Source organism: Toxotes jaculatrix, chromosome 19 (assembly GCF_017976425.1).
Source record: "Toxotes jaculatrix isolate fToxJac2 chromosome 19, fToxJac2.pri, whole genome shotgun sequence".
Lineage (NCBI taxonomy): Eukaryota > Metazoa > Chordata > Actinopteri > Toxotidae > Toxotes > Toxotes jaculatrix.
In genome coordinates, this window is record NC_054412.1 from 3,681,159 (window position 1) to 3,694,889 (window position 13,731).

The following is a 13,731-nucleotide window of genomic DNA, read 5'->3' on the forward strand; positions in this document are numbered from 1 at the left end:
TCAAAAGCAGCTTACTTCTAAATGGCTAGCAAAGACTTTTTCAAGGACTTGATGTCTTTCATAAAATGTCTTCTTGTAGACGGCAGAGTGGAAGCTCCTGCACATCAAATGATACATGGTGGATAAATAATAAAAGGTGCTGGAAAATAAGCTGTTATATAATCAAACTGCAGCAGCCTCCAACACATTTCATCTGACCAAGACATGTGAAGAGAGAATCCTCCACGCAGGGCTACCTTTCGTTATGTTGGGGAAAACTACTGATCTGACAGCATGGTGCATCTTGTCCGTCAGGGGAGATCAATGAGAGTGAAGTGAAATACTAATATTTTACTGATGAAATTCTATTAGTGTGAGTTACTCATGATTTCTACCCATGCATCCCTATTCTCTCAAATATGTTCTGCCTAGCTTGAGATTTTTACTCAAGTTGTTGAGGCACTCACAAATACACAATTTATTTAATTTATTCTTACCCTCTTCCTCTCATTATAACTATGTGTATTATGTGACTGAATTGTATTGTTATCATCTTGTAAATGTGTATATTTGTGTACACACAAATATGTTCTCAGGTTCCTCTTGCAAATGAGATATTGATCTCAGTAAGACTTCCAAAACTAATAATGCAAATAATGATGTATTTATCAAATACACAATACACTACATTTCTCCAAAGTTAAAACAAAAATGTTCATACACACTTAACAGCAGCCCCCCGTAAACTCTGATGCCTGGACTCTTCCAGACTCCCCTCAAAATTGGTGATTTTTCCTACCAGCAAGTCACTTCTGTCTGTCCAAAGTCTGCGACTTAAAAGCTCTGTGTGTGTGTGTGTGTGTGTGTGTGTGTGTGTGTGTACACATGATCTCAGGACTGGCCTGAGGAGATTTTAGATTGAAGCCTAATCTGTCTGGGGATCAACTGTCCCCACAACCTCCCCACTAGACACCTATGTTAGTGTGAGTGTGAGTGTGTGTGTGTGTGTGTCCAACTGCCTGAAAAAACTGCCTCTATAATGTGTGTGTGTATGATAAGTCTTCATGCATGATGAGAGAGTGTCTGGCATATCACTTACTGTCACTGCACCTTTTTTTTTTTTTGTGTGTGTGTGTGTGTGTGTGTGTGAGTGAGAGAGAGAGAGAGAGAGAGAGAGAGAGAGAGAGAGAGAGAGAGAGAGAGAGAGAGAGAGAGGAGGGGAGCAAAACAAGATGTCAGGTGTCCAGTTTGTCACCCAAAGACAAGGTCACTCTGGCCGCCGCTGAGACAGATACACACAGACAGAGACAGCTTGTCACATCTGAAGATGGTGATTTGGGAATAACAAGTCAAACGGTTTGAGTACAATTAAATCACGCTTTACCACACAGCTCTTCGGCTTCATGGTTTCATAGAAAACTTTATTCCTGTGACCTTGGTTCAGCTCTTGCATGACTTGATTTGGGTGATTTCCTTTTTCCTGCAGTTTCCCTTCCTTTCCCAGAGGTTTTATCCCTGATGAAAAGTCCCAGGAACCTGTCCCGCGTTAAGCCAGATTTGGAGAATAACATGGTTTTGCTGTCCTGAGCTGAAGCCTGTTTGCCTGCCAGACATATCTCAGTGTTTTGGTCGCTGTGACGCTCGCTCACGCCTACCTAAGCCTCTTTAAGGACATTTTTTTCAGGAACTGCAAAGATTTAGGAACCACACGCAGCATGTTGTTTGAACAGAGACACCAGATACACCTGAGACCAGATTGGCTGGCTGCATTTGTTGACCCACCCTGTCGGTGTAGACAGCTACACCGCAAACTCTGTGTGCTTTCACAGAGGCTGCCTATGATATTTTGCTGTCCACTCCACACCTGTGGAATTTGAGGACAGTCCCTTGATGCCTCCTTTTCCCAGTGCTCTGGGCTTTATACACTGGGAGTAGATCCCGTGAGAAAGTAAGACATTCCAGCTTGTCTGAGAGGGAATAATGACATCTCAAGAGGAGCCGGAGACACTTAGTAAAGGGAAAGGACATATGGGCCGCTCTGCATGCTGTGTTGGCACCGTGACCCTGACCTAGATAAAATTACCTTAAACTATTGTGATCAGTGTCTGATTGCAGCAGGAAACACTACTTTCGTATGCATGAGGACTAAAATTCTGCGTGGAAATCGGCTTAAACTAATCTGTGCCTTTTGAAAGAATATCTGATGTATTTAGTGAGACAGGCAGCACAGAAAGCAGGTCTTGTTCTATACAGGTACTGTATGAGTGTGGAACAATATGTGAATTTTGAGTATTTTTCTCTGTGTGTGCTTGAAAGAGACGGAGAGACAGACATGAGAAAGGCAAAATTGGATGATACCCAGTAAGAGGGAATGAAAAATCAATATGTGCCACAGAGAATCACTCAGAACATTTTAGCTGAAAAACAAAAGAAAGAGTGTTGTTCACTATGAAGTAAAAGGGTTCTCTCAGCAGAAGACACTAAATAGTATCAGGAGCGACGGATCAATACGAGGCTTTACAGAGCAGACTCTGAGGTCTGGTTTACACTACTGAAAAATGTGTTTTTATATCTGAAGAAAAGATCACAGAATCCACAGAACAAAATTCTACACACAAAACTAACGCAGGAGGAGAGCTCGCCACACCGAGGCAAAAATCACTTTTTGGTCATTAGCAAAGCAGAGCTAGAGAGGAGCTGCGAGGTTTGAGTCTGGTTATCAAACCTTAAAAGTGCCCTGTTGAGTTTTTGACCACTAGTAACACAATAGAACTATTTTTCTTCTTTGAGAGTGGGGGTTCCCATTTTGCTTGTTCTATACTATTGTGGCACTTAGAGATGATTACTGCCTATTCTACTGATGGCACTACGCAGAGCCCAAACAAATGCAGCAATGTGAAGTAAAACTTATGAAGAGGACTTCAACAACTCAGCACGGATGCAAACAACGTAGGTTACAATTACAGGTGGAAATGCGTTTAACATGTTTGTTAGGCCTCAAGGATACACACAATGTGTTTTTGTAAACACTGAATATAAACACAAGAAACATCCACAGGGCACCTCGAGCAATTTGTAGGGAATTTCTACAATGTGTCCTTGTGTCAGTAACAGTCAACAAACTAAGATGGCGTCTCGGTACAGCAATACCTCCACCAAGGTGAAAAATACTCTTTCTTACAATGTTAAAGAAAGTGATTAAAAACATTTCTTTAACCGGATCCGCACCATCATTTGATGGGTCCTTCCCTCGCCAACACTCAACCAGATCACTACTTTTTTACATAACCCTGCTGACACATAAATAAAACAAAGCCATGCATGGGAGACGTGCATCCTGGAAAAGACCACTCCCGTCAGGACAGAAATGTTCACAGGCTAAAGGTGATCACTCAGAACAACTTTGCATTGATTTGCAGTGACCCTTCCCTTCTCTAAGAGGACAGGTGGACCCAAACCATGCCAGCAAAATGGCCCCCCACGGCATATCAGAGCCGCTGGATCCCCTCACTGTAGGGGTCAGGCATTCAGACCTGTGCCGTTCTCTTAGCAAAGGCCACACATGCACTCGCCCACTTGCAGAGAATATGGTGGAGGATGACTCATCGCCACAGAGCGTGATTGGATGTTAATAGCTTAATTGTACCATGAGCAGCACCTGTGTGGGAAAAAAAAAATCTATAATTTTGTTTCAGGGAAAAAGAAAGGCATTGGAAAAATCCTTCAGGTCCTGGTATTGGTACAGGAAAACGCCAAAAACATTATGACTGTAAGCAGGACAGTTATCTGACTTTACTGTAAGTCTGAGGGATTCCAGACTCCCAACATTTATCATTATAAATGCAGCGGACTATTTAAACTATAAATGGCATCACCAGTAATTACTACAAACCGGCACCTCGCTAGTACAAATGCACATAAAGGCAAAAAGGAACTGAAGGCTTGTCTTACACAGAGACCAGTAGTCCCTCTAGGTGTAATTGCTCAGTGTGTGTGAGGCCTCACGTGCATTGTGTAGACCCATTAATTATGAAGCAGAGACACACACAGGGATGTCCTTGAAGAGAAAACAAATAACCTTTGCTCACAGAAGAGCAGGTGGGGCAGAAATGTTGCTCACTTGTGCAATTTATAAGACAATGGAAATAAATTGAACAACTTGAACCCTACAGTGGAAAATGAACATAGAAACAGAATGTATAGTAAACCAGGAGTGGAAGATGATCTCTAGAAAGGGCTAATCTGGTCAGACAGTCAAGCACCAAGGTCTTTAAACACAGTTCAAATACTGGGCCAACTCTCTTTCTACATTTCCACTGCAGAATGGGTTCAGTTCATTCATGCATCTTACAGAAAAGGCGGGTGATCAGTTAATGACTGTTCAGCTTCCTCACTTAGTACTGCTGAATTCGTGGCCAGTCAAAAGTACGAAAACACAGCAGAAAAGTCAGAAACTAACTGCAGAGTAGCCAGATCTATAACCCCTGTTTTCACAGTCAGCAATAAAATGTGTTCAATAATGTCCGATTTGATTCCTTCAGGGTCCACAGGCCATTAGGTTACAGCAGGGAGTCACAATATAGACTCAACACATAAAGAACATAGAGTTCTACATTAGGAACATGGAGCAAAGAATTTAATATTATCAAAACAACATCTTTAAAATTAATTTCCCCGTTAATCACAGCTCTGTAAAAATGTAAAATGAGTTCTAATAAAATAAAAAAGATATAAACTCAATCACGACTTTCGGCTTCAATCCCTCAACATCTGTGCAGCTACATGACGTGTCACAGTCTGTGAGAGTGCGTATACACTGAGGCAACAATGAGCAGTCACATTAAATCTGCGCCATTTCCCTCGCCGCCTTCCGAAAATTGTCGTCTCCTCTTCAGTGGACCTTACTCTCGCACCTGAGAGTAGAAAACACAAACTGGGGAGAAAAGTGTGTGTGGTTTGATAAATTTGTTTCAAAACGGGAGTCACAAGGAGAGGCACCCTCGGCGGCACAAGATATGAAACAACTGTGAGGCCAGGAGCTGTGGGGTTTTGTGTGTCTGTGTGTGTGTGTGTGTCTAAGATGCAGATCTGGGAAGGCTACAGCATATTCCCAGGCCTTTCTCTCACTGAAAACACTTCAATGAGTGTTGGGGGAAATGTTTTACCTTGTACTGAACTGATTATTTCATACCTTAAAGCTGCACTAATCAAAGTTTTTATGGTGTTTTTATGGATCGAGTGACTGTGTGTAACATGAAAGGTGGCTCTTTAATTGACAAACCCAGAGAGATTTATCACCAACCCTGCAGTTTCCCTCACCTCTACAGAGAATTTCCAGCTCATTGTTTTGGTTTTATAACCCACGACTTTACTGAGCCCCTTTTCAGAACCTTGTGTTGCTGTTTTTGTGTTGCTCGGTGTCTTCTTCTGTGTATATAGTTTGGTAAGACATTAACCATAATAACTTTATGAGGTGGTCATATGTCAGCTTTATGTTAACAAGCATACATGGCCAAAAAAATAACAATAATAATAATAATAAAAATGCAGCTTTAATATTAGTTTTCATATTTAAGAGATTAAAAGAAAAATTTGAAGAATAAAATAGGTTTGCCTCATATAAGTGAGACTATCTTAAACCAACAGCAGGAATTTTCATGGCCTTTGAAAACACTGTAGCAATGTAGTATGGGCCATTTTCACCAATTGATTATTAGCCACCATGGAGCAGAAAAACATGACAGATACACAGTCAACACAATTTTACTTTTGTATAAAACTGTTATGGGTAAAGTGCTGGAAAAGAGTTGCCTATTCACATCCAGCAGACACGGAGCAACATAAGCCTCTACACGTCATTTTCCCGCCTTCTGTTTCAGATACTAGTCATGTTTTGTCTCTGATTTCCATCAAACAATAGCTGGAGGTTCTTTTGTTCTTGCCTGAGAAGTTCTGGTTCAATAAAACGTGTCTTTTACTCCTACAGTGTTTTTATTAACACGAGCGCTGCTGCTGCTTTTCAAGTGCGCAGCCTATTCACACAAATTTTGTCTTTCCTCTACTTGGACCAGCTGTGGGGTTGAAAGAATAGGGTAGGTGTTAATAAAGGTTAATAACACCCCCCTTAGGTGTGTTAATAAACCTGAGGGGAGCAAAAAACTGTTTTTAAAGGTTCTAGGCTTCTGTGATTTGCTTCATTTTTCCTTGTCAATCACCTGTGACTGAGGATTCCAATGAAAATGTTTTCCACAGGTGTAAATCATTTCTTAAGACCATACAGATGGGAGGTGGTTGTAAAAAATCAAACAAACTTGGAAACCAGGTTGTGAGAGGGAATATTTAACATTAGGATCACCTGATTTTTGTCCATGGAGTTGGTGTCAATTTAAATGCAAAGCAAAATTGTGTAAATGCTCCACAGCACAGTACACTGAAAAAAAAAAAAATCACAAATGATGAAACCATGAGGAAAACTGTGGTCAAGGCTGAAACCTGACTGAGGGAAACAGTGTGAGCAGCTACAACATCACAGCCAAGTCTATCAGCACACGGCTCTTTGGATTCTGTTGGAAGCTGTTTAGAAACTCATTAAAGCATCAACAAGCTATTTAGTCCATCATCAAAGAGCGTGGCGGGGAATGTCTGCGTCCGTGTGTGGGTAGTTTTTCTCCAACCTGCAGTCAATAAATCATATAATTTAGGGGCCATATGGAAAATATTTTAGGGTTTAATGGATGTTTGTTTGAGTGGAGAGAGCATTGGTAACATGAAGCTTTGTGGTTTGTCTCTCAAAACTGAGAAGAATTTAATCGACCAAAGTAGATTCAGGTTTGAAACACACATGAAGGGAACTTATTTTTGACTTCTTCATCCCTGTCACGCTTACTGCTGCCTGTCTGTTCTATGTCTTTCTGTGTGTCTCTGTGTTCCCACACACTGGGAATACTTGTGTGTGCGTGTGACTTTTGGTGGCATCGCTTTTAACCTTCCTATCCAAACAGCGGCAGCTCCAGAGGTCTCTGGCAGGGCAGGCCAGGCAGAGGTCAGGGAGCTGAGGAGTCCCAGAGGAGGTTCCTCAAAGTTTGTGGTACATCCCGACCGCTTTGAAGGGAAAATGCTGTTATTATAGAGGTCTGCTCCCGTCAAGTTCCATTAGAATACCTGAAGATAGATGGCACAGCTTCACAGGGACACCTTAGCTTCAAGTGTAAATGTGTGTGTGTTTGAGGGAGAATCATTTGCATGTTCATTGCTGCGTCTGTGAGAGAAATTTCCATATTTATCACTGTGTGTATGTGTGTACGTAAACATCACAGTGGAGACTGTTCCCTTAGCTGACTTGAAACACAGGTCTCTGGGCTGTATTAAAGCTTAATGTTGCAGACTGGTCTGGCTCAGAATATTAATGCACACTCACTAATACATACAACCGCACACACACAGAGGGAAGAGCTAATGTACAGAACAAACATTCAGAGGAAACATAAATGCAAGAACGGTCTCTGAAGGGTTGGAAGCAAGCAAAGGTTTACAAACAGTGGCTGCAACAACAGTTTTGGATCTGTAGTGGGAACTGTAGCTAACATTTTACTTTACGGAAAATCTTAAACTACAACAATCAAATTATTTTTGCTGTTTCCACACGACCAAAGTGTTGGACTGATCATCTACAGTTCATACGATAGGCATTAGGATTTGTTATACATGAGACTCTAAAGAAATCAAATGTATTACAAAATTAAGATGCTCACACTTATCATGCAACTATTATCACTATCATTATGAAAAACAATTACATCTTTGAAGAAAAATAATATAATCTTTATGTTAGTAAATTGAGACTTAATATACCTGCAGTGAAAAGAGTTTTAGTAATGGAAGCTGAAACTGATGTTGTCAGATATTTGATGTTATTAAACCAAGGTCTGCAAGAGCAGAGCTGGAATAAACTCTGGATTTCTATTAAAAGTTATTACAGGTTGTTACATTACACTGAAGACCTGTAAGGAGTTTGCAGAAACAGCCTCATTACTTCACTTTTGCGGCACATATATTTTTACTACTTATTTTAAGGATCGTCTACATCTAACTGCAGTCGCTCTGAGCCAGCTGCTTTTTTTTCTTTTTGCCATTTTCATTGACTTCAATTTGACTTTTTTTTTTTTTTAACCAGAGCAGCAGACATTGTGCCACAATAACAAGAGGCCATTTGGGCCTGGCAACATCTAAAGAGAATTTAGTGGTATCCAATCTCATTCAAGTGGGCTGAACGAGAGATGTTGTCATCGGGCAAACATTCCTGCACAAAACACGTAAAAGCTTTCTCCTGTTAACCAATCAACTGTGACCTTTCAGGGTCGACATCCTCTTGCTCCCACGGCTCCACAGACAAAAAAATCCCCTCAAAGAAGGGAAATAAAAAGCTGCAAACAATGCATCTTTATGTAGTGTTTTTTTTTTTTTCTTTCCAAGCACAGATCAGCAGGTGATGGACTGACATTTCCAAATCACAGAGGTCTGCTGTTACTGCGTGCCTTATCATCAGGTGTTGTGTTCAGATTATGTGTGCATAATGTGTGTGTGTGTGTTGTCAGAAGGACTGTGAGCTGCACTTGCAATGCTGTTAGGAGTCAAAGGAGTAAACATGCAGAATGCGGAGGTGTGTCGTGTTAAGACTATACAGTGCAGTGACTTTGTGTGCACTGGCATAGGTTGTCACAAGCAAGGGTACAAAAAAAATCACAATCAAACGATCAGGATGATGATGTGGCTCCTCGTTTTGTTTGTGTTGTCAACTCGGAAATTACGTTTGTATAAAACTAATTTGCATAACATAGTAAATATGTTTTTGTAAGAAACATAGTGATGCTCTAATAGTTAGTTTTCTATTTATAATGAGGAAATGTTATTATGAAATCTATCTATCTATCTATCTATCTATCACTCTCGCTGTCTGTTAGCTAACTGGTTGCCTCTGATGAATAATGCTTCGCTGAGACACACACACCCTGAAGGAGTGTGTGGATGTGTGTGTGCTGTGAGGCACCATTAGCACCCTCCCTGTGCCCCTGCAGGTTTCAGAGGGCCAGGATGTGCAGTGTGTGTGTACTAAAGCACTTCACACATCAGTCTCACTCCTTATTCTCTGTTACGGTCTGTGTTTTTTTTTTCTTCTGTACTGCTTTCTGCTTGGCCTATTAGGTAGAAGTATATGGAATCAGAATTGAAAATATGAGTTATGACATTTATAAATACGGAGTCCTCTCAAATGCTCTGTTTGCTTTTAGTCTGACAGGAATAATTTGACATTTCAAGTACAATACCATCAACAAAAGAGTCCATTCACAAAAGTCAAATTCATTATGCATCTGAGTACAGCTCACCAGTGTAGCTGTGCCATGGTTTCTCTAACCATACCATTAACCGTTCCACAGAAAGTAGACAACAAGTATGGGGACAAACAAAGGCAAGGGACAGGTCAAAAACATCAGTGACACCTGAACCTTAAACAGGCCTCTCAACCAACATGGAAGATGGGTGATGAGGCCACATTGTGCATCTAAATTATCCCAAAGATGTTGGATGGGAATCAGTAAGTGGGTTGGACATAATATTAGAAACATCCCTCAATATAACGCAACATAAAGCAAAAGCACCACAAACTTCAGCTTCTAATAAAACTATAAAGTTTAATCAACGCCTCTCTGAAATAGAAAACAAACAAAAACTGAACATTATAACATTTATGGACTGACGGCTGAGGATGATGGGGAAGATGAACAAAGACAAAGACGAAGCATCCTCAACACCTTCTCCAGCAACTCCTTCCTCCTTTTTTTATAATCTATCACGTGAACCGTCTCATATGGATTAAACCACAAAGCTTCAGTTTTATTCAGCATGGCAGGCTCCGGGTCTATAAATGGAGCTCCACTGACGGCCACAGACACACACTCTTCACACTCACACACGGTGGAAAATAAACTTGTGAGGTTACCCTCAGTGCAGGCAGCCAGAGATCAATAATTCTGAATACACGCCACTTAACTCTCACCCGCTCCGCCTCTAACTCACTCTCTATCTCTCCCCTTCCAGAAAAGACAAGTAAAGAAGAACAACAGACGAGTCAAAGTCACCCGCACCCTCCCCCACCTCCCCCAAATACTGAACACTTCCCAGTCCTCCCTGTTTCCAGAGATAGCGACATTAAACAACATCAGGCAGGAAATCAGAGATGAAACGTCTCCTTCCTGCTGCTGAATTATTGAACACTACAAAGGTAGCTAACGCGAACACACACTTAAATACACAAACACACACTAATATGGAATTTCATGCTGATATAATGATGATGACTTTGATAAGAGATGGCCCCGACAGCATGTTACTGTAACTTTTTTTTTAAAATCAACTTCCCTTCTCTGTCTCAGCATTAAATTTACAGGACTGATTTCTGGTGATTTGTCCCTCAGCAGCAGTGGACAGCTAGCTTTGCAGCAAATATCTAATTCAAGGCATCAGAACGAAATGATCCCAACCTGAGTACATACACTAGATAACAATTTAAATGACTGGTTAATCCACAAAAACAACCAGGAGGTATTTAGGAATGCAGATGGATGAATTTCTTTGTCCATTTGCCTCCACTCCAGTACAATGCAGATAAATGGATCTGTTGGTGCTCAACCTTAAAAACGATGTTTTTAAAAATCTCTTTAAGTTTTACGAAAATAGTTAAATGAAATCTAGACATGCCTTGTCAGCCAGTGGCTGGAAACCGTATTTTAGCCGGCTAACAGCCAGAAAGCCTCCAGATGGGAGTCTGTACCATTGATTCCTGTTTTAAACTATGTCCCTTTTGTGGAGTAGTTTAGAGCAGGGTTACGGAAAAGATGGTGGTGCAACACAGCTAATGAGCTATAATAACTCCCTCTATTTTAGACTCGGTTCCCTCAGAGGTCAGCACGGTCAAGATGGCTTGCTATTGGTTGAAACAACAACAACAACAACAAAAAAAATACTGGTGTGAACAGGCCTTTAAAATCTTGGTGGCTTCCATCTGGATCAATCACTGGCAAAAACAACCAAACAAACAAAAAGAACAAAGCAATGTGATTTACGCTCTCCCAGGAAACACTGTTTTCATTCCGCAAGACCTCATTCACAAACATGTATCATGGTGTGTCTCTAAACATATTATCATAGCTGCCTATAGGTCACACGCTATTGATACTATCAAAAAACAATACTCATTTTTCTCCCATTCACACTTGATTTTCTTCGCAATCACATGATGATCATTACTCATTATCGATGGATGGGAAGCGGAGATGGTGAAACCCAGGGTGTGGGATTGAAGGCTGTGCTCCTGTTGGCTGTAGAGTGATTTATGCTCAGTCAGTATTTGTCTACAGTGTGTGTGTGTGTGTGTGTGTGTGTGTGTGTGTGTGTGTGTGTGTGTGTGTGTCGCCTCTAGACAGACCAGTTCCTCAGTGAGGAATGAAAAGCTTGGGACATCATCAGTTCCCATATTGATTTTCCTGCTCACATGCTTAATTGAAGTTGTTGGGGTATACATAATTGAAGTTACTCTCTCTCTCTCTCTCTCTCTCTTTCTCAAACATTAAAAAGAGAGCGGCCATACCTCTTCCTACTCTCCATCCTTTTCTCATTTCTTTTCAAGAGACAAGTGTTAATGGGGAGGCCTGTGGCTATGTAGTTTTGATGGAGTGGTAGGCTGCATGTATGTGTGTATGTGTGTGTGTGTGTGTCCCTGAAGCCTTCGTGTGAACATGTAAGACTGTGTGCTGCTTCTGGGTGAACTTTAAAAAAAAAAAAAAAACGCCTTAGCAAAAAGAAAGGAGGAGGAGAAAGGTTATTAATGAAATCTTATTCATTTTATTTATATATTTATTACTTTTTGGACTGTACACTAAAAATTATTTTTAATAGTGATGAATCTCATTTTCTCAATTAATCAGTTAATTATACTCCATAAAAAAATGTCAAAAAATAATGAAGAGATATTGAAGAAACTATCATATATGACAAAGAAAAGTCCTCACGTTTCTGAAGCTGCAGCCAGAAGATGTTTTGTATTTTTCTGAGTGAGACTAAGAGTGTACAGCTGCAGCTCTCTGAGGCGGTGTACAGGCAAAACTGTGCTTTGACCTAAATTCTACTGCTACAATGGCAACGCGCTCACAATGGCAATGCTAACATGATGATGACACAATGTTTAGAGGGTAATATTTACCATATTTACCATCTTACAGTCGCTGGTCAGCAGTCCATCCAATCGTTACGTGACCACAGATGTCAATATTTCACAAGTTAAATTCAACCTTTGACCGACTGGTAGTGCAAGGGGAGAAGCGAGGGGGGTCATCAAAGTCAGTAAGAATTATCCTCTGGGCACCATGAATATCCACTATATGAAAAAACAATGAAAATGATAAATAGAGTTGACACTGTCCGAGCTGAGACTCTGCTGATGAGAACATGAAAAACCTCTCACGAAAACCTCAATGAGCACAGCTGTGGTCACAGACTACAGACCAGTAAGAAATAGATGTATTTAAATATTTCATTTTGCATGAAGGATGTGAACTGTTTGCTCAGATAAGAAAAAGCCGACATAATTAAATGAGCAGTCACTTCTATAATTAAACAGAGGAAAGTGAACAATAAACCTGCCAGGATGACAGTGAAATAGAAGAGGCCTGGTCTGATACAGATCATTGTTAATGGGAACATCAGAAGCACAGTTTAACTAAAACATGGACAAAAGCTGAAATGGGATCTGTCCACAGCGAGGACAGATCCCCAGCGTAGTTTGTCCGGTCCCCTTTTTGAGTGCTCTTTTTTTTTTTCTTTCTTTGAGATGATCGTCCTCCTCATCTTTGCAGATCTTCTACCTCCTGTTCCACTTTCATGTTTTCTTCTCTCCCTGTGAGATCTCGCCTCATCTTCCTCAAATATCTTCTTTCTCATCCTGCACGAAGATATTTCTCTTTTTCCCAAAGATCTGCTCTCTCCTTTTAGAAGACCTCTCAAAGATCGTCTTCTCCCCTTCCCAGCATTTGTCTTGGACAGAAATGGTACATGTCTTCTCAGATTAAATATTAAAATGTTCCTTCTTGTTCAGGCAAGGCAATTTTCTTAATCATCTTTGATTCAGTTCAGTTTAATTCTCTCTGTATTGGACTTTGCCTTTTACTGCTCCCTGGCATTTTGTTCTCAGGGTTGTACATCATTTCATTCAAGAAAGATTAATTGCGGAGGTGAAAAAGGCTCTCCTAGATGGCATGTTACCTATCAGTGAGCAACTTGTTAGCTCAGGACAATAACTTCATCCGAAAGACGAATTTGTACCATTGAGTCTAACTGTCTCGCAACTATCCAAATAACCATTTCTCTTTTACAGAGTCATTTATACTCTATACACTTTTATTTAAGAGGAAGTTAAATAAAAGTGGATGGTGCACCACAGGTAATGAGCTATGATATCTTTCTCCATTTTGGACTCTCTGACAACCCATACCTCAAAGTCTGAACAGAAAATCACTCGTTTTGTTCACAGCCTTTTTATGTTTATTATCTTGATATTTTCCAACCTGTAATTCTTCCCACTAATGGCTACATGTGTGCTCATTACCCATGGGAAAAAATTAGTGTCCCCACATCTTCTTTATTTTATCTTGGTGCTGACCTCCTGCTGGTCTAATTCATTACAGCAAGAAAAAAAAAAAC

General features: G+C 40.6%; 1 protein-coding gene across 2 annotated transcripts in view; it reads right to left on the bottom strand.

Moving 5' to 3' along the window:
• The window catches only part of LOC121199721 (exostosin-1), a 152,229-nt gene that overhangs the window by 35,517 nt on the left and 102,981 nt on the right, over positions 1–13,731 (bottom strand). The gene's annotated exons all lie outside the window — the stretch shown is intronic.